This window comes from Triticum aestivum, chromosome 3A (assembly GCF_018294505.1).
Source record: "Triticum aestivum cultivar Chinese Spring chromosome 3A, IWGSC CS RefSeq v2.1, whole genome shotgun sequence".
Taxonomy (NCBI): Eukaryota; Viridiplantae; Streptophyta; class Magnoliopsida; order Poales; family Poaceae; genus Triticum; species Triticum aestivum.
The window spans coordinates 157,062,579-157,088,926 of NC_057800.1; the positions used below are offsets into that span (position 1 = coordinate 157,062,579).

The 26,348-nt window shown below is 44.3% G+C and overlaps 1 pseudogene; it reads right to left on the reverse strand.

Annotated features, from left to right (window-relative positions):
• Positions 1-18,047: 18,047 nt before the first annotated feature.
• LOC123060792 (endoribonuclease YBEY, chloroplastic-like) lies at positions 18,048-22,628 on the reverse strand (annotated as a pseudogene).
• Positions 22,629-26,348: the final 3,720 nt, after the last annotated feature.

Here is a 26,348-nt window from a genome sequence, read left to right on the forward strand (position 1 = left end):
GTATTAGGATCTTTTACTCCTCGTCTATACTCTGGGACTCTGATCTCTCTTCTAGTCGGGTTAAATGATTTTCTAAAATCTAACTTTAGGTTCTCGAAAACGCTTTCTCCCGGAGAGCCCCTTCAGTCTAGATGATCGCCGACTACACATGAAGATTTCAAAGTTACTTTTCGATACTCTTTCAGGACTGCCCATTGCTTTTGCAATTCACTACCACCGAAATATCCCTATGGATAAATTCATACACCGTTCTTACTTAGTCCCTAGTTGTTCTTTTTATTACAAGACGCCCCGAAATACTCGTTGTTGTTCTTAGAATACTTACGCCTATTGCCTTGCAGTTCCTTACCACCTGAATATCTATACGGATAATTTCTCGCACTTATCGAGTATCCGCTCATCCCCAGTTGATTCATGTATTTCACAAAAGTCTTCGAAATGCCATTCGATCTTCCGAAAATCCCGAGCAGCCTATTGCTCTTGGAATTTCTTGTTTACTTTCATTATGATTAATCCCATAAGTATAGAAATCTTATTGACATTCCTTGTCATTATCATTTTGAGTCTGTTGACTCAATATGTTGCGAATGCACGTAATCATCAGTTGATCCTTTTAAATTATCTCTCCGGCTCAGACGTCTTTCAAACATGAGCTGGTTCTCGACCAAACTATCTGTCGTCGATTGTGCCTCTGGTATATTCAATTGATCCATCCTTGATCAGAACGTCTGCTTCTGATCCTTTGTTTTGGAAATCATAATTCCTTTTTATTTAAGCTTTGAATTATTCAGATGATTCCATAACCTGTTGCATTTGCATTCCTTCCTCTTCTGGTTGAGTACCGATACTCATATCAGATCCTTTGTGTACTATCAAGTCCTTTGTTGGATTGTTATCCGACAGTGTCCTTCACATTTGATCACTTTGTGAGTTCTTCCCCTGATACATGATGCCCTTGTTAAGTTGTATCCTCTGCTTGGCCAACCTTGCTCTACTTTCGAGCTTGTGTTATTTACTCTTGAAACTCGTGGTATATGTTTCTAAGAAGCCCCTATGGGTTGAACATATGCCTTCTCTAAACCGTGTGAACCCGAAAGTTTTCACGAGTCATACTCATCTGGTATTTCACCAGGTAAAACTTCAACACTAATGCCTTTATCAAAGCGAATAGTGAATGGAAGGTTATACATTGAAGAAGTGGGAGTCGACCTTGAACCTTGCGTTCATGCCCAGGGACACGATGTATAACTTATCATGGAAGCTGCTCGTAAAAATAATTATTCCTTTGGTATAAGTTCATCTTATATCTGGGATCTGGCCTTTTGCAATCGTGGTTCCAACCATGTTCTCCTTTAAATAACATTTCTCGTGCAAGTTTAAGCACTTGTCTTCTATGGGGTAATACCCCAGTCCAACCTCTACTTTGATTTGCCGTCGAGTATTACCCCCTGGTATCTCAAGATTATCACGGAACTGCATAACTTCTTATGAGTTCTTCATCAAGTGCTACATTCTCATTGATTCCAATTTTTCATGGGCTCTAAGTTATTAAACACTCAAAGACACCGATAACTGAACCGAGTCCACACTACGGTTCAACAACTCTTAGTAATCTTCTTTAAGTACGAGTTTGAGCTCAATCACGTCATTCCGAGCCTACTCGACTATATCATTATCGTGCCAAATTTTAACTGTGCTACCTGGTCCTTCTTTCCGGAGCACAATTTCGATGATGGGCTAAGCTTACGTCGATCTTCCTTGTCTTATCGTCTCACCTCAAACAACAAACTTGATTTCAAGTTTGTGTCGTACCCTTGGTTCCAATAACCTTTCACTTCATCATTACTTGACTTGATGTCGTTACCGATCGATTACATCTTCATGAACTCTCGCGACAAAGTTGTCGTGATCATCAACATTCTGAGCTCATCCAGGATATCAATTGAATTCATGATGAGAAATACCATCCTTGCCCTCGATGAATTGTATTATCGTCGACCACTTTATTACCCTCCCACCAACACAAGCTTGTTCATGTTTGGTGTTATACCTTGAGTTCCTTGCTATCCATCAATTGTTCTTCTTTACCTTGGAGTGTTACCATCCTTTATGTCAAGAATGTTCTGAGATTTGTTCCACCTCTTGAGAATTCTTGACATAGAAATACTTCTCACCATCACCATTTTTTCTTGGTCCCCGTGTTAATTCCAACAAGTGAACGGTGTTGTTTGGATTCTTTCCTTCTAGCAACCCTATTTTTTTGAAGTTAATGGTCGAAAGTTCATTCTTAGGCTATTGACTATTGAATCACCATTCTGACATTGGTCGTGCAACCCAACCCATATTTCGGGTGCACCTTTCAACCAATGTTTAATTGTGTATGTTTTCCTCAAGCATACATCATTATACCATTTGATCTGACAAATGTCATCTTCTTGTTCACATTATTGTGGAAATCCATCTTTTGAAAATCTCAATGAATTGTCGCTGAGTCAATCAGCCACCTCCTCACCTCTCCTTGGTTTAATGATGAACTATTGTTTCAGGAACCCGCTCCCATAGTTCATTTCCCGAGAATCTTGCAATACCATTTCAACGATTTGTGTTGCGCCTTTTCTTCTCGGACATCCTGAGTCTGAGGCATCATGACACCAATTGGATCTGAAGCTCGGTCAGATATGATGGTTGGGACAACTTTCCAAGAGTCATGATGTTGATCCTTTGATGACCCGGTAACATGATGTCATGCCTAGCACCCCCCCCCCCGGCTGGAGGACCTATCATTATAGATTCCTTTTCAGCAAGGTTATCCATTCATCCATGAGGAAATTGTAAGACTTATTCTACAAGTTATTCCTGATGGATCCTTCGTGTTTCCAAAGTCTGATCTTCACCTGAAGACCTTGTCAATGCTATCTCGAAGCATGTCTATGGTACTCCAATTTTCAACAAGAACATTTGAAGCCCAATGTTAAATGTTTCCTGCCCAATTATCCAAACACCGCTGTATGGGTAATATCATGAAATTTCTCTCCCCTACCTAAGGAGTTTTCTACGTTATATCCTATCATGGATATCATGCCCCGCTTGTCCTAGGGAAGGATATACCCCTGTAATATGTGTGTATACACATTTTCCTCCCCATTGTTTTGATTAAACCTGGAAATCACCTTTCCTTTCCATTGGTTTATTTAAACCCTTTCTATGATCTATATGATATAAACAATAATAATTCCCTACTTGTGCAAACACCTTGGTGTACAACTCGGTCAGTAAGACCCTGTTACTTTTGTTGATGACATTTCGGTAACCACCGATGGATGAGAACTTTGCCTATTGGTCCGCCTCGTTCAACGAGCAGGAAAATGGTTCTCTTCGTCCCTCGCCCCTGGTATCGACGTTGTTGCCAACATAATCGACAGGCTATCCTCTGACATGCCTTTCTTGCATGATCACGCAAGACGTCTCCGCCCTTCCTACTTTTAACCCACATGGTGGGCCCATAACCCACAGATCCATAGGATCGAAACCTGACTCTCCTGTACACCCTGTTGTCAAAGTTATCCCTCGTGCTTGACTTTCTATGTAATTCACGGGCCACCCGCCTGTTGATCTATTCTGTATCGGACACAATACTTATTCCTGTTGCTCTAAACCCCATTCACACTCTGTTTCAGGCAATGAACGATTGCCTATCCGCTTGAAACTTCTTATTGCACCGTCTTACTTTGCTCTCGATGTGTTTCGTTTGTTCAGCTCGAGAGATACTCATATGTTCATACTTGGGAAACCCCCAGAAGATTTTCCCTTATAAAATCCTATCGTTGTAGAAGCTGCCCCTTACCTATTCATAAGTATGATGGAGGTCCCGAAGAAAGGATGACAATTGATCATGGTGACTAGAAGCAGTGAAATGAAGACATCAACGAAGTGGATCAACCTCTTAGAAAGGGCAGCCAAGACCGAGAAGACTCGTTAGGTTTTTCGCTACCAACACCTTCGCCCCTTACTCCACCGCTTAAATCTCGGGACGAGATTTCTTGTAGTGGAGGAGAATTGTGACGCCCGGGTAATTAAGCTACAGTGAACCTCTGCTAATGATGCCACGTCACCTCGATTACTGTTCCTAATCACGTGTTAGTTCGAAACTGATTCAAATTCAAATTCAAAATCAACCAAAGAATAAAAGTTTTCAAATATTAAAACTAAAATGTTCGGAGTGAACCAAATATTGCATAGGTAATTATGGTGGAGAAAGCACACCTTTATAAAATGTTTAAACACTCTAAAATGAATAAAAAAGTAACAATAATAATTATTTATATGCTTTCAAAATGTTAAACAATTTCAAAACTATTTTGTTTCGGTGCTAAGTGGTTTGTGGCTGTGGCTTAGTTTGCAAACTCTCTTTTGGTGCCACTGTAGTATTTTACTAAAATGAGAAATAAAAGAAAACACAAAAACAGAAAACAATACAAAAGAGAAAAAAAGAACTAAAACCTAAAGCTAACAGAAAAAAAGTGGAAGACCCCCTCCCTGGGCCGTGGCCCAACTGGACCAGCCCACTGGCCCAGACCGGCCCCCACTCCCCCATAACCCCACTAAACCGAAACCCTAACCCCCCACTCGCTCCACTCCCTCCCCCGATTCCCCTGGATCGGGATCGATCCCCATCTCCCCTCACCCTCGCTCCTCTCGCTTCCCCCGAACCAGATCGGGACGCAACGCCCCCCCCCTTGCTAGACCCCGCCGCCCCTGGCGCCCGTCGCCACCACCGCTCCGCCATCGCCAAGCCGCCTCCTTGCCGGAGAGGGGACGGATCCCGGGGGCCCTGCCGCGGATCCGGCCTCCCTTGCCGCCCGACCACGACCACGCTGACGCAGGACCCCGCCCGGAGCTACCTCGCCCCCGCCGCACGAGGACCGCGTCGCCGGACTGCCTCCTCGACGCCGTCGTCCCCGCCCTCTTCCTCATCCCCCACTGCCTAGCCCCTACGCGCCCCTCCCCGTGAGCACCTCTCCTCCTCCTCCCCGCGCTGTGCCTGAACGGCGCCCCGGCACGCGCCTAGCTCCGACCCAGCCCGATGTGTCAACGGGCGCGCTCGCGCCCGCCCCCGTCCGCACACACGCCCCGTTCCGGCCATGGACTCGCGGTGACCACCGCACCCGTGGCGCTCTTGCCTGCGTCGATGAGCCCCTGCTCGGGTCGTCCTGGTCCGGCCGCACCGCCCACGGCCTCGGCAAGCCCCAGCCCTCCTCTTGTCGTGCTGCTGCGGCTCCGCCGCCCCCCCCAACCGCGCTGCTGGCCCGCGCCGCGGCCAACCCCTCTCCATCGACGCCCGGCTCCGGCCGCCGCGGCCGACGACTCCCCTGGCCGGTGCCCTGCTGCGTTGGGTCAGGGGCTCGGCCCGCTAACGGGCGCCCCGTAGCCTCCTGCACCCGCGCGCCCATGCGCCCACACCCGTTAAGGCCCCCTGGGGCCACTGACATGGGGGCCCCAGCCCCAGAACGTTTTATTAAAAAAAGGAATTAAAATTAATAATAATAAAAATAATTAATTAATTAATTAATTAATTAATTAATTAATTAATTAATTAAGGAATTAATTAAGTTAATTAATCCTAATTAGATTAATCAAATTAACTAATTAGTCTAATTAAACTGTGATTAGTTTAGCTAAAACCTAATTAGCCTAAACAGGGTATGACAGGTGGGCCCCGCTGGACCCACACGTCAGTTTGACCAGTCAACGCCCCTGTTGACTGCTGACGTCATGCTGACGTCATGATGACGTCAGCAAACACTGTTTTGGATAAGGTTGGATTTAAATGAATAAATAAAATCAGAAAATGATTTAAATCTTTAGAAAATCATATCTTTTAATCCGTAACTCGGATGAAAATACTTTCTACATGAAAGTTGCTCAGAACGACGAGACGAACCCGGATACGCAGCCTGTTCGTCCACCACACACCTCTAACATACCAAACACGCAACTTTCCCCCTCCGGTTCATCTGTCCGAAAACGCGAAACCCCGGGAATACTTTCCCGGATGTTTTCCCCCTTCGTCGGTATCACCTACTACCGCGATTGGGCACACCGAACACCGCGTATTGCCTTGATATATTTTGTGGTGCTTTGTTTGCTCTGTATTCATTATTTCTTCCCCCTCTTCTCTCCGGTAGACTACGAGACCGACGTTGCTGCTGACCAGTTCGACTACGGAGTTGACGACCCCTCTCTCTTGCCAGAGCAACCAGGCAAGCCCCCCCTTTGATCACCAGATATCGCCTACTCTTCTCTATACTGCTTGCATTAGAATAGTGTAGCATGTTACTGCTTTCCGTTAATCCTATTCTGATGCATAGCCTGACATTGTTGCTACACCTGTTGATACCTTACCTGCAATCCTAAATGCTTAGTATAGGATGCTAGTTTATCATCATTGGCCCTACATTCTTGTCAGTCTGCCTTGCTATACTATCGGGCCGTGATCACTTGGGAGGTGATCACGGGTATATACTATACATACATACATACTATACAGATGGTGACTAAAGTCGGGTCAGCTCATTGAGTACCCGCAAGTGATTCTGACGAGGGGGCTGAAAGGACAGGTGGCTCCATCCCGGTAGAGGTGGGCCTGGGTTCCCGACGGCCCTCGACTGTTACTTTGTGGCGGAGCGACAGGGCAGGTTGAGACCACCTAGGAGAGAGGTGGGCCTGGCCCTGTTCGGCGTTCGCGGATACTTAACACGCTTAACGAGATCTTGGTATTTGATCTGAGTCGTCTACGATCCTATACGCACTAACCATCTACGTGGGAGTAGTTATGGGTATCCCGACGTCGTGGTATCAGCCGAAGCCCTTCAGACGTCAGCGACGGAGCGGCGCGCGCCGGATTGGAACGTAAGCCTGCTCTTGTATTAAGGGGGCTAGTTCTGTTTTCGGCCGCGTACGCAACGTGCAGGTGTGCTATGGGCGATGGGCCCAGACCCCTGTGCGCTTAGGTTTAGACCGGCGTGCTGGCCTCTCTGTTGAGCCTAGGTGGGGCTGCGACGTGTTGATCTTCCGAGGTCGGGCATGACCCAGGAAAGTGTGTCCGGCCAAATGGGATCAAGCGTGTTGGGTTATGTGGTGCACCCCTGTAGGGAAGTTAATCTATTCGAATAGCCGTGATCTTCGGTAACAGGACGACTTGGAGTTGTACCTTGACCTTATGACAACTAGAACCGGATACTTAATAAAACTCACCCTTCCAAGTTCCACAGACAACCCGGTGGTCTCTCTCTCTCAGGGATACGAGGAGGGGATCGCCGGGTAGGATTATGCTACTGGAGATGTTACTTGGAGATGTTACTTGGAGATGCTACTTGGAGATGCTACTTGGAGGACTTCAATCTACTCTCTTATACTTGATGCGAGACGGAGGCTGCCAGAAGCGTAGTCTTCGACAGGATTAGCTTTCCCCCTCTTATCCTGGCATTCTGCAGTTCAGTCCACTGATATGGCCTCCTTACACATATACCCATGCATATGTAGTGTAGTTCCTTGCTTGCGAGTACTTTGGATGAGTACTCACGGTTGCTTTCTCCCCCCTTTTCCCCTTTCCTTTCTTTCTGGTTGTCGCAACCAGATGCTGGAGTCCAGGAGCCAGACGCCACCGTCGATGACGACCCCTACTACACTGGAGGTGCCTACTACTACGTGCTGCCCGCTGACGACGACCAGGAGTAGTTTAGGAGGATCCCAGGCAGGAGGCCTGCGCCTCTTTCGATCTGTATCCCAGTTTGTGCTAGCCTTCTTAAGGCAAACTTGTTTAACTTATGTCTGTACTCAGATATTGATGCTTCCGCTGACTCGCCTATGATCGAGCACTTGTATTCGAGCCCTCGAGGCCCCTGGCTTGTATTATGATGCGTGTATGACTTATTTTATTTGTAGAGTTGTGTTGTGATATCTTCCCGTGAGTCCCTGATCTTGATCATACACATTTGTGTGCATGATTAGTGTACGATTAAATCGGGGGCGTCACAGAATATCATTCTCCTCTACTTGGAGCTGAGGGATATCTCCACTAACAGATTCATCTAGGGCCACCGTGCTTGCTTTCGGATGCCCAAAAAGTTGTTTATAGTAATTAGAGATATAAGCTTTCAGATTCTCATGCCCCACAATTGTCCCCTCGTCCTGTTCAAGATGTATGATTTTCTTCTTCCTATGTTTACCATTCGCAATTATATGAAAGGATTGTGTATTGTCATCCCCTTGAACAACCTTAAGCACTTTAGCACGAATGCCCACTTGAGCTTCTCTTCTTTAAGAAGAGCTTGTAAGCCTTGCTCAGCTTCGGACTTGGAGCTTTGCTCATTAACCGTAAGAAGGTTACTTTCAGCTTTTAAATCTAGCGCTTCAATTAATTGAGTGAGTCGCTCTTTTTCTTGTTTGTAAATTCCTCTCTCGTTTCTGGCCCAACCTCGCAAAAACTGTCTCAAATGTCGGATTTTATTTTGTCATCTCTCAATACTAGTTCTTCCACTAACAGGCTTTGCCCATTCGCGTGCAATGATCTCCAAAAAGTTTTATTTCTCGAACCAACCTAGTTTGAAAGAGAAAGCATTCTTGTTCGTAACGTGTGTAGCCTCTCCTGGGTCTACAAGAAGTGGTGTGTGGTCTGAGATCGCTCTCTGCATCGCATGAACCGACACCAATGGGTACTTTTGTTCCCATTCCACACTAGCGAGTACCATATGCAACTTCTCATAAGTCGGAGTGGGCAACGAATTGGCCCATGTAAATTGTCTACCGGTGAGCTTAATTTCTCTTAAATTAAGATCTCGATAATCATGTTAAACATCATAGACCAACGTCCATCAAAATTGTCATTGTTCTTTTCATCTCTCCTCTGAATCTTCTATATCTAAATAACTAGCCCCCACTAAGATATTTCTCTCAACATGCAAGCATGCCATCTCATCATTCAACATGCATAAGAAAAGGCCCACCTCAACATGCAACTATGCATATTAAAAATCCACTACAACATGAATGCATGTAAAATTCCATTTTATTATGCTATTTACATTTAATTCTTATATACTTTCAGAAACCATTGTTTCAAGAATTCATATTCCATATAATCAAAATCTCATTGAAATATTGCAAACATTCCTGCAACAACGTGCGACGCATCATCTCCTTCGAATTATATTAAAGTCCCCACCGACTAGGATTGATGCATCCAAATAAGATGGTTTTCTGAAATTCACTCACTCTATGTACTGAATTGTAAGTTGACTTCGGTTGTCTCACCGGCTTAGTCTAGTATATTGCGCATGCGGTGCTTGTAGTAATTATATAACAAAATTTCGTGTAGTTATTCAACATTTGCTTTAATATACCCTGCGGTAGATATTTAAATGCAGATTCTACGTCACAATTTTGTGATTGAAGTTAGCAGTTTTAGATGGTCTGGTGATTTGCATAGTGCCGAGTTTTGTCGGGACATGTCTTTTTCTGTTATACACTCTGTTTTTGCTCCGGGTTGTGCATGCATTGAACCTTGTTGCAACACAAGATAACAGGGGATTACTATTTTACGGCTCACGAACACACTTTGGATATAACATTATGGGAAGATGCAGCACAACTGGAATATCAGGTGAGGCAGCACCGTATTTTCTTTTCTCATGCCATCTGGGATGCTTGGAACTTTATTACCATTCACTCATGTCGTGCCTTTGTTTTCAAATATTGGATGGGCTCAAAATTCCTACCTGCCCTTTATAGAGAAGCATATGGGAGCTGCATTGGGTTGCTAATACGTATTAAAAAGGAGGATATACAATCTGGTGCCTTCTGGCTCACAGTGAGGTCCTTTGATATACCCCGTCAAAAAAAAAGGTCCTTTCATATATAGCGTTTACACTCTTTCTATCATACATAGCCTTTATCTCTACGATCTTCTTAGCTTTGATTCAGGTTGCTACTAGCAAATGAAAAATGTATTTTTAGTTTTCCATGGAAAAATTAAACCTATCTAGTTGATTGCTAGTATTTGTTTTCTTAGTACAACTACATTTATTTCACATGCTTTTCGCGAGACAATATAACTATTTCTTGTAGCTATTGGTGGCATGGCATTAAGGGAAGACCTTAGTGATTTTACTCAGTATGGATAAAGTTGTATATAGAAATTTGAATTTCTTGTTCTTCAAATACTCCCTCCGCCCGATGAAAAGTGTACATATAATTTTTTCAGGACAAATTATAGAGGAGTAAAAAATACATTGGAAAGGTGCAAGTCACCATATCTCTTCTCTTTAATTGCCCAATCCACAATGAGCTAATCACATGTAGAAATTAAGAAGACCATGTGTAGAATGTTATTGGTCTTGATTACCGTGTGACAAGAGAGAAACATTTTTTTCTATTTTAAAATGCATTGGAAAGATAAAAATACACTCTTTTGTGGACAAATTTAAAGCCAAATACTCTGCCCTCTGCATCGCATCTCGCCTCCCGGGTTGCCTCCGCACGGCGACTCTGGAGGCCCCAAAAACCCTAGCCTAGTTTCCCTTCAGGTCAGTTCCCCCGGTCGCCGCCGCCGATGGCAGTGGCGGCGCCCGGCTCGCCGAAGGCGGACGGCAGAGGAGGCACGCAGTTGCGGCGCACCTGTGCGGAGGTGAACGGTGAAATTCGCGCGTGGAGGTGGCCTGTAGAGGTGGAAGACGAGGTGCAGCGGCGCTGCCGGATCGGACGTGGCCGACCTCGGCGGCGTGATCTACCCATGGCGTGCGGCGGCTGATGCGGGCCCATCTATGCCCGATCTGGCCTGACAAAGGCGTGCATTAGGCGAGCGTGTTTCACAAGTTCGGCTCTGATCCAGGTGGCGCAGATCGGGTTCGATGATCCAGGACCCAATGAGCGGGCATGCCATGGTTTGATCTGGACCCATTGATCGAACCTTCCCAGATCGGGTTCGACCATGTGCGCCTTCTATGCCGGAACACCATCGAGTCAGCGGCGTTTGTCTTTTTTTTTTTTAGAACCGCCCTCAAGGCCTTTATTCATTAATAAGACGGTTTACATCCAATTGCGCTAGGGCAATCAATGAAGCAGGGAAAACATCAAAAAAGTTTACAATCGAAGCACTATCCAGACTCTCTCTGGCGCACCAGTGAGCAACCTCATTGGCATCTCTACTAGCAAATTTTAGTTGCAACCCCTGAAAGTGTTGGAGATAGGATTTGATCTCGCTGATGATTGGGCTACCCGTCGACCTGCACTCCATTGCCATATACTCGTTTATAACAGTCTTGCAGTCCGTCTAGACGATCACCCGCGTCCAGCCCTTCTCCATAGCCAGACGCACAGCCTCCCTCACAGCTAGCAGCTCTGCACAATACAGGTCCGTAACCCCGGGCAGCTTGCGGCCTCTCGCGAGCTTCAATTCTCCATCATGGCCCCGTGCCACTAGTCCGATCACTGAGGAAACCCCGTTTCCATCCAGCGCAGCGTCCGTATTGATCTTCAACCAACCAGCTCCCAGTGGCTTCCATCTCTCCTTCGTAATACACCTCCCCTCTGTATTGGGCGGGATGTACACAGCTTGGATGAGTTCCTTCACTAGGACCATCGATCTCCCGGGCTGATATTTGACTTCCTCATGGGTGTATTTGTTCCTGCTTGACCAGATTGCCCACATGACTGATATAATGACAGCCGCCCGGTCTCTCCCAATGAAACTGGGATCAAGCAAATCCCGCGACCACGTCGCTGGATGTAGTTTTGGTATCTTGAACTCGAAGAAATCTTCTGCCTCTATCCAAAACAGTTTGGCATGATTGCATGTAACCAGAAAGTGAAACAGCGATTCCTCCTTATTGCCGCACATTGGGCAAGTATAATCTTCCCCTATATGTCTTCAGCATAACTCTTCCTTCGCCGGCAGGAATCCTTTAAGGACCCGCCACCAGAAAATTCTTATCTTGGGCTGGACCTTCAGCCTCCATAATGATTTCCACACCTCCTCCCCTTGGGAGGAACTGCCAACCTGGTTCAAAACCTCTTCCCGATCTCCCATCAACATTCTGTACGCTGATCGAACCGTGAAGATCCCGGACCTCTCATAGCCCCATGCCCAAAAATCAGGTATAGCTACCCGCGGCCTTGGCATGTTCATGATAGCATTTGCATCCGGGGCAATGAAGGTTCTCTCGATAATTTCATCATTCCACTCGCCCTCCTCCGTCATCAGATCAGATACAAGATGTATGGGATCACTACCCATATTGCATACAGGTTTGAAAGTGTTGCTTCCTTGTATCCAGTTGTCATGCCATACTTCCGTAGTTGTTCCGTCACCAATTCTACGTATCAAACCCCTCTTGAGAACTTTTCTGCCAATGATTATCGCCTTCCACGTAGCGGAAGCGCTAGCAGGGCAACCTGCCTGCAAGAAATCTCCATCTGGGTAATATCTACCCTTGAGAACACAATGATTATCGGCGTTTGTCTTCTCCTCTACTACTGGCCGGCAGCGTGGGGGTTGCGGGCTCGGCCTAAATAAAGGGTGGTTTGACCCTACTATTTTTTGAGCGCCATGTCGTCAATCTGCTTCATGCGGACCTCCTCGATCGAGACATCGACGAGTTTCGGTCTTCCTCTTAGTGATTCTGCCAATTGGCGCATGACGCCACTGGATATCAAGATGGGAACCGATCCAGTCATCCGTTCCTGGAGTTGGCCAGTGATGCCTCATAAGAGAGTGGCACGAAGCTTCGCTTTCTTGACGATGTCATGGGACATGTCTAAATATAGATTTTCATGGCAGTGACAGAGAGGGGAATGTCATGGTGTCTGTGATTGGAGGTTTTGTCATGGTGGAGAAATGTCTTGGCAGTGATGAAGAATGGCGGCACAGGTTTTTCCTGTGTGTTGGGTTTTGGACACTTGTAGCAATGACCTTGGAATGAGGGGGTGGCAACAAAGGTGGATTACATTTTTGGTGGTGCTCCTTGAGTACCGAGTTGCGAATTCCAAGGTGAAAATCTAAGGTCTGGCATTCATTGGTTGTGCCTGGCAATGGCCTTGCTGAAGACATTGTTTTAGGAACTCGGACTTTCTTCAGGGTGAAAACTCAAGATCTTCGATCGGGCGACGACAACGCGTGTGCTTTGTTTCCTTCTTGGAGGCGTTGTTTTTGAAGAATCTCTTTTGCGATCCAGGTGTTTTCTTCGGTGGTGTTTAGAGTATTGCTGTTGCGAGTGCTTCATCGCCATGATGGGGTCTTTGTTTTCTTTTTCTCTCTTTTTTTTATTTTTTTCTTGGTTGTGCATCCTAGTTGTCTTTGAACAACTTGTTGGTGCAGAGGCTGGGTGTAATTGATATCTTCGCGATATTAATATATTCCCCTTGTCGAAAAAAATACACTTTTCACCGGACGGAGGAAGTATATTTTTGCATTATGTATTAAACGTAATGTGTCCAATCATAGATGATAAATGAAAATATGTCTTCTGTGTTGAAGTTCCGGGGTGAAACAACTATTCCAAATAGAATATAGTTTAGTGTGATCTATACACATTATTATTAGCTTGAAAATTGATTATGGGCAGTTTTTTTTTACATGTACAATGAAATGTGTACTACATTATTCGATACGTGCATTTGCGTGCATGATTACTAGTTCCCTTAAAATCCTTCCATGAATCCCTACCCATGAATCCTTTTTCTGGATCTACTTCTCCGAATCTTGAATAGTTTTTTAATTTTTGAAAGAATTAGCTTCAATCACATCAAATAAAAATAGTGGAAAACTGTAAAATATATTGGAAAACACAATACCAGGTTTTGAACATACAACTTCACAAAATAGATATAGTGTGCTAACTATCACAACACCACATCTTCTTTATTTTATGAAATATGCTGGTGTACTTGATCATATATGTGTGTATTTTTACACCGATTACTATATTATGGAAAAGATAATTCTTATTTTATTTTTCCTAGTGTCACATTAGCTAACGATATTTCAATATAAATCGCGACATTTAATAGCATCAAAGACGTTAAGTAGGAATACGATAGTTCCTTCTACTCAAACGTTCTTCATATGAACGAATTAAATACTATTAATTCATACTTTTTTTGGGGGGGGGGGGGGGGGGGGGGGGGAGGTCCGACATCGCAATATATTTGTCAATAGTTAAGCTATGCATACGGTTGGCAGTGACGCTGATCGAGTTCACGCTTAGCAGCGACCCTGCCTTGGACAACTGCGAAATCTCGGTAGTCGAAGGCTTCAACGTTCCCATCTCATTCTCATGCAACACCGCTGGCGTGAACCTTTTCTGCCTCGACGTTGAGAAAGTCTAGTCTTGCGTGGCAGATGCGAACTATCACCTTGCCTTCTGTCCAGACTAGCCGGTGAGCTCACAATACACGAACAGGACATGGCCGGCGAGTATGCATGTCGAGTGATGGGTACTCAACTATACTACTACCGGGTGATTAGGACAATAGGTCGGTACCTAGCTCCCCAGACCCGACAATGCAGCTTGGTTGGGCCCTTCAGTTTAGATGTTGGGCTTTGGTGTGAGGTTTGGGTATGCGGCTCAGATAATCTGCACCCCTTCATAGGAGTAGCGACAGATATTATTGAGATGATGGCTTCGGATTTACTGATTTATTTTTTGGTCTTAAGGAAACTGTCCAGCTGGCTGCTGTTGATTGTAATTTTATGAGTTGAATAATACAAGTTTTTCATCCGCAAAAAAAAGACTTACTGATGTAGAAGTATTACTTTCTAAGGTCTTGATTAATACTCCTTTCGTCCGGAAATACTTGTCATCAAAATGGATGAAAATAGATGTATCTAGAACTAAAATACATCTAGATACATTCATTTCAATGACAAGTATTTCCGAACGGAGGGAGTAATTAATAAAATGTTTGCATGCATGACCGCGGGTCATCCTCATTTTCAGAAAAAAGGTCGGTACCTAGCTCTGTTTGTACTTCGGATTAAGACATACGGTATGGGTGTGCATGACGCAGTGATGTAATGCGTGTTGCATTTTCTTAACTTCCGCGTGAATAAAATAAGCACACGTTTGGTGGGACATGTCCAAACAACAGAATCTGACCATTGCGCTTTAGTCGTGCCGGTGAAGAAATCAGATTGGTTTGACACGGGAGGTGGACAGCGACCATTCCGTTTAAAAAAATGCTTAGACCATGCATGACAAAACTATGCTAATACAGTCGAGAATCCTTGGGCGCCAACCGGGCCTGGTCTAGATGCTATGGCTACTTCTTTGAATGGGGTTACAAACTTGGAGCAGGGAGGACTTTGGCTCGGTACAAAGCTGCGCAAACGCCTAGAAGTCCTTCGAGCCAAGTTTCTTTGGTCGTGACCTACGGCAGAAGAGAAATGGCTAATAAATGGAATATCCGAGCTTAGGGCACGAGAGGAAATGGCAGCCAAACAACGATCCCATGCTCTGTGTGGCTGGCCGAGGGCGATCGCAATACGTAATTTTTTCCAGGCAGAGGCCAAAGAAAATGCTAGGACTAATAGGATCAAGTCCTTTAAGCTTAGTGATGGGACTACTGTGACTGACCAGGAGGGACTTGAGAAGGCCGCTAATGAATTCTATAATAGACTGTTCTTAGCTCAAGATGACACATCGCCAGATGTGATCACTGTTTTAGTCCATCGGAAGGTAGATGACACCATGAATGAGCGCTTATGTGCGCCGATAACCTTTTTTTTTTGCGGTGGAAAAGGAGTTATATATTAATCAAGCAGCAGGTACATCTGCCTTACAAATGTTCAGTACATCTCCAGGTCCAGATTTAAGCCAAACGGCAGTACGTCTTTCTCTCCTGCCAAAGTTAGTCATGTAGTGGCTTACATTATTTTGCTCACGTCTAATGTGCTTGATTAAGAACTCCCTTCCAGATTGAAGACTAGTCTTGATTTCTTCTATCAGCATAGAATTCGCTGATCTGTCTAAGCTCTTGTCTTGGACGAGCTGTGTGGCCTCCAGGCTGTCCATCTCTACTACAATTGGCAACGTTGTCCATTGGAGCGCAAGCTGGATCCCCTCCCTGCATGCTTCAAGTTCTGCTTCGAGCGGCGACGTACAGGACCGCAGCTCTCTGCAAGAAGAGAATATGATCGCTCCTGCAGCATCCCGTAAGACCATACCGGCACCTGCCGTCTCATCGTGCACGCAGAATGAGCCGTCAACGCTCAGTGGCATCCATCCCGCCGGCGGCAGCGCCCACCGGAGTCCTGGCTCTTTGGGCTGAACCACAGTTGATGACGAGCCTCTAGAATGCTCCCCACCAATCACCATTTTGCCTTTAACATGATCAGCATGGGGGTGTAGCCGGACTGCTTCCAAGGAATTGACATAGCTCAGCAGAAAACGTCTCGAGGACTCTACTTCTGGTGGCCGTTTATCGTGAACAATCTCGTTACTTACATGCCATACGCGCCACAGCGTCATGAGCAGTTGCAGCCTCTCCATCTCCGAGATTTCGCCGAGGATCTGTAGCAGCCATTCAGGCCCAGTTCGCACCATCTTGTTCACAGCCGGGAGGTTCCAGTGTGCCGCCATTGCTTGCCACAAGGACACAGCACGAGGACATCTGCAAAAAGTGTGGAACGTGTCCTCCGGCTCGGAAGCACAGAGTGGGCATAAGTCAGTCACCTCCAGATTTCGTCGTTTTTTATTCACCCACGTGGCAAGTGAATCAGTTATTAGGCGCCAGACGAATACGCGCACCTTATGAGGAGCAGGGCATCTCCATAATAAAGCTCAGACGGCTGTCGCCCGTCTAGTGCCTTGCTCACCGCGATAACCGACTTCGAAGTCGAGCATGCACTATTCATGATGCACCCTGATAAAGTTCGGACGACTTGGGTTCTATATAAATCACCAGGGTCTGCTCAGGTCAGTCGTGTGCAATGCTTTTTTTTTTGAAACCAGAGACATGCCAGAAGAGGTGAACAATACGGTGCTTGTTCTTATTCCAAAAATCAAAGACCCTCAAAAAGAGTTGTCTGAGTTCAGACCGATCTTACTATGCAATGTGTTGTATAAAACTGCCATGATTCCGACTAATCGGGTGCGATTGACGCGACGTACCTCTTCCATCCTAATCGTCGGCAGCATGAGCATGATCTCTTGCCACTCCCAGTTATCGATTCAGATATCAACTCTGCACACCAGAACAAGATGTACAAATGCATCTGGTTCAAAAGAAAAAAAAAGGATGTACAAATGCATATCAACTCTTAACAAAGCAAAACCCTGGAATATGACTAGCGTGCCAAGCCTCCACTTCTCACGAACCTACACTACTTATACACTTTCACATGGAAATTAAAACTAATTTTCCTACTGGGATCAGCCTGAGTGCTCTTATGTCTGATTTCATTTCCGTCTGTATGTAAAGTTAACTGTAAAAAATGAATGGTTGCAACATGATGCTATAGATTCAATCATAGTCGGAACAACTCAACAGATACAGCTCTTTGCGTTAAACTTGCCCATGATGCTATACCATCTGTTGAATATAATGTTTATTAGGAAAGACGAGATAGACTAGGATTTGTTCCGCCTTGTCTTGTACTCCAAATAGATGATTGTACTCCTATATATATGCCCACGAGGCTCAAGCAATATAACGAACTATTCCACCAATCCTCTCTCTCCCTTCTAACACCATCTATTCTCTTCTTACTTTCTTACAACAACAAAAAACCCGCCAGATGGTAGAAGAACCATTGATTGAGGAGCAATTATACTGTGAAAAAACAGTATTGACCAATGGCATGTTCATCAAAATCAAGGGCCACAAGAAAATTCCTATTAGGTCATCACAAGTTAAAAAATGTGCCTTCAGTTGGTGTTTTTCTTCATGGATAGGCTCGTCTTGTTTTCTTTTCTGTTCAACAAGAGGAGGTTCTCGTCAAAACCAATGAAAATACTACAAGTACATAATTTTAAACTTTAAAACCACATTACCTGAAGTAGACATGAAATTTTCCACTCCAACACCCACATCCCTTCCCCGAGGTACAAAAAATGCGCAAAACCTTTTCGTAGCCAGCCCTAATGGATGGTATCACAAACTTGCGACTTTTCGTAGTTCCTGGACCACAATACATTGTCTTTTGTGCATTCCATATGTTCCATATGTTCCATTTCCTAGAATATCTGAAGCTATCATCAGCACACTCTTGCTAAAGAATGCTTCAGTAATCATGTCAGTTGGATCACTTATTGCTTAGCCATCTGGTAGTCTCCAATGGCTTCAAGATCAGACTGCATAAGCAGACATACTAGCTGTAAATACATTATGGTGGTGGCGATGCTTTCTAAGCGAGCACAATACAAAGATGAAATAAGATACAAAATCTCTGCAGGGGATTCCCCTACTGCATTCCTTTCAAAAATGAAGAAGATGAAATAAGGTACAAAAGGAACAGTAAATGCAGTTCATTGATGGGAACAAATTCATACGTCTTCAGTTATTCCGAGATGATCAAGTAGAACCCTTAGACCACCACCTTTTGAAGCATTAAGGGGAACAATCTCAAGTGCATTTAGCTGCTCTTTGACAACACATGCTTTCCCTTCCGTTAGTCCCGAGCAACGTTGTCTGAGGACAGATAAATCTTCCTCCGCATCGCCAAGGAACAGCAACTTCTGCAAATGCAAGTAAACCGTGTAAGTTCACTCTAAACGAAACTGATCCAAATATAGAAAAACTCATCATCCAATGGCATATCCACTTTGCACTTGCCATAGTTACATTAACAAACCTGAATGGATGAATATTCCAAAAGGTCCTCAACTGAAGGCATCACTTTTACCTATGACATAATCTCAATGTTGGCTCAACTGCTTAACATGGTTAGAAAGGAAGGTAAGTGAAGTTATTCTAGCAAAAACCTAAATACCGTACCTTGGTTTCACGGTGCACAGTGTGCAACAAGTCGACGGAAGGATGTTCAAACATTGTTCCTCACAGTATGCAACAAGAGGAATTTTATGCTTCAAGGAGTACAAACATGCCTGCAAATGGAACAAAAGGAATTTAAATATAATATCTGACAATCTTATACATCGCTAAAAGGGACGCATAACCTTAATAAGTCGACAACTGATACAAAAATGATTCAAGCTCAAGGATAGCACATTTCATGCCTAACATCCACATTCACTATAAAGAATAGACGAGAATCAAAATAAATGCCCTGCAAATCCTCCTAATAAAAGAACAGCAGGCAAAGTATTAAAAGTTCGGTGGAAGATGGGCAGGCGCAGCACTAAAATTCTGACAAAAGTACAGCTGCTAGCAGAAAGTAATCAGCTGACATACTGTAAATCACTACCTCCTTGCATATATCCACATCTAAGTTTGCTCTAAGTAAGTTGGCCATGTTCCCCATATACAAGTGAACCCTGGATCGAGGATAGCAAAATATAACTTTATAAGGGTAAAATGTCGATTGAAAAAAAACATTCTTACCATTGTTCAAACAAGTATAAAGACTGACAATGATGAGGGCTCGGCACTTACTTCCTTCTATCCTATCCTCCTGCATAGGCTTGCAAAATAAATAAATTTGGTTCTACATTCATATGTAATGAAGGTGGTGTACTACATATTACGCAGCTGAAGAAACAACTCGCATGGATTGGCCAAAACTTTGAAAAGTTCAATTTTTTTGAAGTGTTTGGACATCAACAAATTTAATCATGTCCAATTCGTGCAAAAAAAAAAACATATCATTTCATGGCATTCTGTTCAATGCCGCATCTCTTATAGAAGGGCAATTACACACAGGCATGAGCAGAACCCCCCCCCCCCCCCCCCCCCCCCACACACACACACAAGCATACAGTAGAAAAGCATAGATGACATAAAGCAGGGTTAGCCGGTTATTCTCATAGGAACCAAGGGTGTTGCAGTCTAACAATGGATTAGGGTGCCTGATTCAGTAGAGCAATTGGACACATAAAATTTTACTCGAATGTCCAGACATGTCTAGTTCGACAAAGATGGATATGGGTGCCAAAAGAACACTGGCACAAAGCCAGTGTGGTGTGGCCTTGATAACCAATTTCCAATTTCTACAACTATTCGGGTAAAAATGGAGAGGATGTACCTGTAGAAATATACCAGGTGAACTCTCCGATATAAAATCGTCTCTACCTTCTAAATTAAGAAGCTTGAAGGTTGCTATTGGTGGAAGCACGGTTCTAATTAAAAGGGATGAAAATCAAGAAAATATTAGAAACATACAATTATACTACCTTTTCGAAAAAATACAATTATACTAAAAATGTAGTCATCTTATGTTGAATATTTACATGCTTTGCTTCTGCATTTCTTACAAAACTTCATAGTGTGCTTAAGACTAATATCACAAATAGTCAGCTGTAACTCATCACAAGTCTAAATTATATTGCTCATTATATGAATTCCATCTGAAATTAAACCGCAACTAAGATAAGAAGCTACATAGAAGCACTAACATCCTACTGAAATAACTTTCAGCTTTCATCAAGACATCAAGACTACTTCAACATACTATATGTTGTGGGAAAGCTACCCGTACCATTGATAATCAGTAATACTGTTAAGGAAAGAGCAGGAACTAGCCTTAACCTCAGATCACGGCCATTCACATTGGACGGCCGAATAGCTTTGCATTCATGATGAATATATAAGAGTAAAACCCACCTTGCCAGTAAGCATGATAACAATTACTCCCCATGATATTGCCTCTCTCAAAGATTCTATCGATTCTGAACGTAGGCATCCTTCCTAATCAACAACAGTACCTTAATATTTTTGCAAAGAAGTTACTTGCTAGAAGTTGGTAAGATCCAGCATAAACAGTATACTTCTTGATGCTTCGCCAACTCACCATCTCCATCTATATCACATATTATATGGGTCAGTTTTGGCTGATGACCCTCCCGTAAACTCATTTTATCTATTGGCTTCTACATATTAAAAGTTCAGAGGTACGCCAGTGAGAAGAAACAGGTGGCAACCCACATAAAGAAAAAACACACAAAAATAATCTGCAAGGGCGACCTATCAGTACAGAAATGGTATGCACTCCTAATGAGTCCTTTCCCTTTCCATTCAAGAGTATTTAATATTTGTTCTTCTTCCTTCTCCATCTCTTCTTCAGCCTCCTCGCTGAGTTCATGATCAAAGCCCAATAAATGCAATAATCCATGAACCTGATGAATATAAGTTGGTTAGCATAGAATAGGCTCGCAAGCTTCAACCTATTCCAACACTGAACAACACATGGAGATTTCTTCACAAGATACACCAGAAGTAGCATCTAAGTAATTATTTGTACACAGAAGATAGTCACGCGGTCAAGCCAATAGACAAAACTTGAATGTTTGTCTTGGTATGCAACTTTCAACTTTCAAACATAGCACTAATTCAAAATAAAAACCGATGAAGTAAATACAAACATAGCACTAATTTTTCTATTGTGACCGTTCAAACTATAATAGGAGCTCACTGATAAATCAGACAAGACCTACACAACTACAAACAGAAACACGCGGGCACCCCAATAAGGAAAGCAAATGTGATGGTAGCAGTAAGTCAGAGAGGTTAACCATGAGAATTCTTATCTCATCAGGAAGTGTATGGCCTCTCTCTTCTGCTTGCCATCGGGCTGTCTCAACAGAAATTACTATGTCACCTAGTTGCAGCCGTTGAACAGAAAACAACAAGTAAATAATAAGATCTGACAGAAACATCTGTAACAGATAAACTAGTTCAACAGCACGTCTTACAATGGGAATATGGAGCCCTGGGATATGCTGCGACATGGACAGAACGTCCGTCGCGTGGTCTTCATCCCTCCATTCCTTGTTCAGCTTCCTGATGAAACCGTCATCACAAAGCAGTAGGGAGACATCAAAGCTATCGTACTTATCCACACTGCTTATACAAGGGTCTCTGGTCGTGTACTCCGAATTGTCCAGATTGTGGAGTGACAACTTCGTTGCCTTCCCACCGTCATTTCGAAGTGCTTCTGCAATACTCTGCGTCGCCATTCGTAATTAGAGACAATTTATTATGAATTAAACAAATCCAAGGAGCGAAAATAGCGTGCGGAAGCTATCACCAGGACGAGGGGGGCGTCGGGGAGGGCTTCCTCGATACCAATCTGCACGTTGAGCTCGATGGGGCCCTTCCTCCCGGCTGTCCTCCGCCTCGGCAGCATCGGCGGCGCCGACCCGCGCCGCCGCCGTCTGGATATGGATGACGCGTAGTACCGCGAGGCGGCGGCGAGGAAAGGGGGTAGGCTGCGACCATGGGGACGAGGAGGCTGAGAGTGGAGCGGGAGAGTCGGGCGCGCTGACGAAGGGGGCGGAGAGGGGCGAATGAGGCATTGGGAGGAGAGCGCGCGGGAGAGAAGGTGGTGGAGCCGCGCCATTGAAATCCTCAACTCCATTGCCAGGAATCGATGGCCAGCTTCTCACGAGCGTGCCAGGAGCGAGCGATTCTTTTTTTTTTTAGTGGAGCGAGCGATTTTTTTTAGTGGAGCGAGCTCCTATGAAATGCGACGCAGGACCCGTGCGACTCGGCCGGCCCAGCGTGTTTGGTTGCCTGCATAGGCCTCAATCAAGCCCGTGTGGGAAGTGATCAGCCTATTTGATGGTCCACATATATTATTGGGCCTGTATCACACGCTTCTTAAAGCACCTTCAGGCCTGGCTCATTGTAAATGCACGAATCGGCAGTTTCTTCAGGGCCAGGCCCGAGCGGTGCACGTGGGCGGCGGCGGCTGCACACATGCGGCCACGCTCGAGAAGCCGTGTTGCTTCTCGAAGCGCCGGCAGTTATTAGCCTCATCGCCCCTCACCGCTCCCTCTCCCCACTCTTCCCCAGTCTCCCAATTCTCATCGGTGGCGGCGGATTGGAGCAGAGAAAGAAGATCACCGGACTCCATCACCGGCGGCGGCGGATCGAAGCAGAGGAAGAAGACCACCTGACTTCATCAATGGCGGTAAGCACTTCTCTCTCTTCGACATGCACGCACGCTAGATTCGATCCACGACGGAGGGGAATGGGGAATGGAGGTAGATAAGGATAGGGGTAGTTCATACTAGTTCATAGCAGTTCATACGAGTTCATACATGCAAGATCGGAATGCAGAAGGGGGATTGGGGGTACACAACGGAAACCGGCCGACCGCGGCGGCCGTCACCAGCGTGCGGAGCGGCTGGTCGAGCCGCTGGCCTTCATCTTCTTCTTCATCGCCGTGCGGGCCGGCGGGTCGTTGTCGTCGTCCTCAGCGGAGTCGAGGTCGATCTGCCAGGCACGACGGCCTGGCTCCGGCGCCCTCTGATGTCTACTATACAACCTTTTTCTTGTAGACATTGTTGGGCCTCCAAGTGCAGAGGTTTGTAGAACAGTGGCAAATTTCCCTCAAGTGGATGACCTAAGATTTATCAATCCGTGGGAGGCGTAGGATGAAGATGGTCTTTCTCAAACAACCCTGCAACCAAATAACAAAGAGTCTCTTGTGTCCCCAACACACCCAATACAATGGTAAATTGTATAGGTGCACTAGTTCGGCGAAGAGATGGTGATACAAATGCAATATGGATGGTAAATAAAGGTTCTTGTAATCTGAAAATATAAAAACAGTAAGGTAACTAATGATAAAAGTGAGCACAAACGGTATTGCAATGTGTTGAAACAAGGCATAGGGTTCATACTTTCACTAGTGCAAGTTCTCTCAATAATAATAACATAATTAGATCATATAACTATCCCTCAACATGCAACAAAGAGTCACTTCAAAGTCACTAATAGCGGAGAACAAACGAAGAAATTATGGTAGGGTACGAAACCACCTCAAAGTTATTCTTTCTGATCGATCTATTCAAGAGTCCTTAGTAAAATAACATGAAGCTATTCTATCCATTCAATCTATCATAGAGTTCGTACTAGAATAACACCTTAAGACACAAATCAACCAAAATCCTAATGTCACCTAGATACTCCAATGTCACATCAAGTATCCGTGGGTATGATCATACGATACATCTCAGATTCATCTATTCAAACCAACACAAAGTACTTCAAAGAATGTCCCAAAGTTTCTACCGGAGAGTCAAGACGAAAACGTGTGCCAACCCCTATGCATAGGTTCATGGGCGGAACCCGCAAGTTGATCACCAAAACATACATCAAGTGGATCAATAGAATACTCCATTGTCACCACGGGTATCCCACGCAAGACATACATCAAGTGTTCTCAAATCCTTAAAGACTCAATCCGATAAGATAACTTCAAAGGGAAAACTCAATCCATTACAAAAGAGTAGAGGGGGAGAAACATCATAAGATCCAACTATAATAGCAAAACTCGCGATACATTAAGATCGTATCACCTCAAGAACACGAGAAAGAGAGAGAGAGAGAGAGAGAGAGAGAGAGAGAGAGAGAGATCAAACACATAGCTACTGGTACATACCCTCAGCCCCGAGGGAGAACTACTCTCTCCTCATCATGGAGAGCACCGGGATGATGAAGATAGCCACCGGTGAGGGTTCCCCTCTCCGGCAAGGTGTCGGAACGGGTCTAGATTGATTTTCGGTGGCTACGGAGGCTTTTGGCGGTGGAACTCTCGATTTATTGTGCTCCCTGAAGTTTTTAGGGTATATGGGTATATATAGAGGAAGAAGTACGGCGGTGGATCTCCGGGCTGTCCACGAAGCAGGGGGGCGCGCCCCCCACCCTCGTGGGCAGCCCGGGACTCTCCTGGTCCATCTCCGATACTCAATGGGCTTCTTCTGGTCCAAAAATAAGTTCTATGAAATTTCAGGTCAATTGGACTTCGTTTGATTTTCCTTTTCTGTGATACTCTAAAACAAGGAAAAAACAGAAACTGGCACTGGGCTATAGGTTAATAGGTTAGTCCCAAAAATTATATAAAATTTGCATATAAAACATCCAAGGTTGATAATATAATAGCATGAAACAATCAAAAATTATAGATACGTTGGAGACGTATCAGCATCTCAAGCTTAATTCCTGCTCGTCCCCAAGTAGGTAAATGATAAAAATAGAATTTTTGATGTGAAATGCTACCTAACATATTTATCAATGTAATTTTCTTTATTGTGGAAATAATATTCAAATCCATAAGATTCAAGACAAAGGTTTAATATTGACGTAAAAATAATAATACTTCAAGCATATTAACTAAGCAATTATGTCTTCTCAAAATAACATGGCCAAGGAAAGTTCATCCCTACAAAATCATATAGTTTAGTCATGCTCCATTTACGTCACACAAGAATGCTCTTATCATGCACAACCACGATGACAAGCCAAGCAATTGTTTCATACTTTAGTAATCTCAAACTTTTTCAATCTTCACGCAATACATGAGCGTGAGCCATGGGTATAGCACTATGGGTGAAATAGAATATAATGATGGGGGTTATGTGGAGAAGACAAAAAAAAGAAAGTCTCACATCAACGCGGCTAATCAACGGGCTATGGAGATGCCCATCGATTGATGTTAATGTAAGGAGTAGGGATTGCCATGCAACGGATGCACTAGAGCTATAAATGCATGAAAGCTCAACAAAAAAACTAAGCTCACGAAGACCTAGGGCATTTGAGGAAGCCCATTGTTGGAATATACAAGCCAAGTTCTATAATGAAATATTTCCACTAGTATATGAAAGTGACAAAACAAGAGACTCTCTATCATGAAAATCATGGTGCTACTTTGAAGCACAAGTGTGGAAAAAAAGGAGAGTAGCATTGTCCCTTTTTATTTTCTTTTTTTGGGAGGGCGCCTTCCTTTTTTTTATTTGGCCTTTCTTTCTCTCTTTTTTGGGACAATATTCTATGAATGATGATCATCACACTTCTATTTATTTACAACTCAATGATTACAACTCGATACTAAAACAAAGTATGACTCTATATAAATGCCTCCGGCAGTATACCGGGATAGCAATGAATCAAGAGTGACATGTATGAAAAATTATGCATGGTGGCCTTGCCACAAATACGATGTCAACTACATGATCATGCAAGTGAATATGACAATGATGATGTGTGTCATGATGAACGGGACGATGGAAAGTTGCATGGCAATATATCTCGGAATGGCTATGGAAATGCCATAATAGGTAGGTATGGTGGCTGTTTTGAGGAAGATATAAGGAGGTTTATGTGTGACAGAGCGTATCATATCATGGGGTTTAGATGCAACGGCGAAGTTTACACCAACACTCAAGATGAGA